This window comes from Acyrthosiphon pisum, unplaced genomic scaffold (genome assembly GCF_005508785.2).
Source record: "Acyrthosiphon pisum isolate AL4f unplaced genomic scaffold, pea_aphid_22Mar2018_4r6ur Scaffold_21777;HRSCAF=24836, whole genome shotgun sequence".
NCBI classification, from domain to species: domain Eukaryota; kingdom Metazoa; phylum Arthropoda; class Insecta; order Hemiptera; family Aphididae; genus Acyrthosiphon; species Acyrthosiphon pisum.
In genome coordinates, this window is record NW_021771278.1 from 19056 (window position 1) to 20109 (window position 1054).

A 1054-nucleotide genomic window follows, 5' to 3' on the forward strand; every position below is an offset into this window, starting at 1 on the left:
AAAAAAAACTAAAAAAATTTAAAACTGAAAATGTCCGTAAACAGCTCAAAAAAGAGTCAAAATATTTTCAAAATTGTATGGTGTATAGGAAATGCTAATATAAACATTTAGTAAAATTTTCATGTATCTGCAGTTATTCGTTTTTGAATTACAACAAAATAAGGAAATCGCTACATGAGAAATCGAGTGAATATCCATTGTTGTAAAAATTTGAATTTCAAACGATCATAAAAATTTAATTTGACTTCCTTATAGATATTTTTTGTTTGATAAAGGTAGACAATCTTATAAGGAATCTTGTATTACATTTTCATATCTTAGATTTAAAAAGAAAAATTTTTATGAATTTCTAACTCGAAATAATTTGCAAATTTTCGTGATTTTTCCATATTTTGTCATTTTTTGAACTTTAAATGTTTATAAAAAAAAACTGTGACTAACGATTTTTAATATTTTTCATCTGCCTTTGAAACAATATACTAGGAGCCTTCTATTAAATTTTCAAGCTTTTTTATCCAACAAATAAAATTTTATTGATATTTTTAGAAAAAAAACTAAAAAAAAATGGAAAATGAAAATGTCCGTAAAGAGCTCATAATAAATCAAAATATTTTGAAAATGTTATGGTGTATAGAAAATGCTAAGATAAACATTCAGTCAAAATTTCATATATCTACGGTCATTTGTTTTAAAGTTACACCAAAAACCAAAATCGATTTTCTCGAAAACAGATTTTGCGTAAAAATTCCCGTTTTTCCTTAATTTTTCTTTTGTTTTTCACGGCGCGTTTGAAAACTACTGGAAAAATTTTACTTTTGACCAAAGTACCAACTAGATTCACTTTCCTATCAGAAAAGGTACTGTTGAAGAAAATCCAAGCACTTTTACTGTCCTAAAAACGTGATGACAGACACAAAAATAAAAAAAAAAAATTAAAAAATTAAAAATTAAAAAATAAAAAAAAACCACACATCATTGGTAAAATCAATACATTCATCGTTCCACTCAAAATCTAAAATAAATAATAATAATAATAATATAAGTAAAATATTTT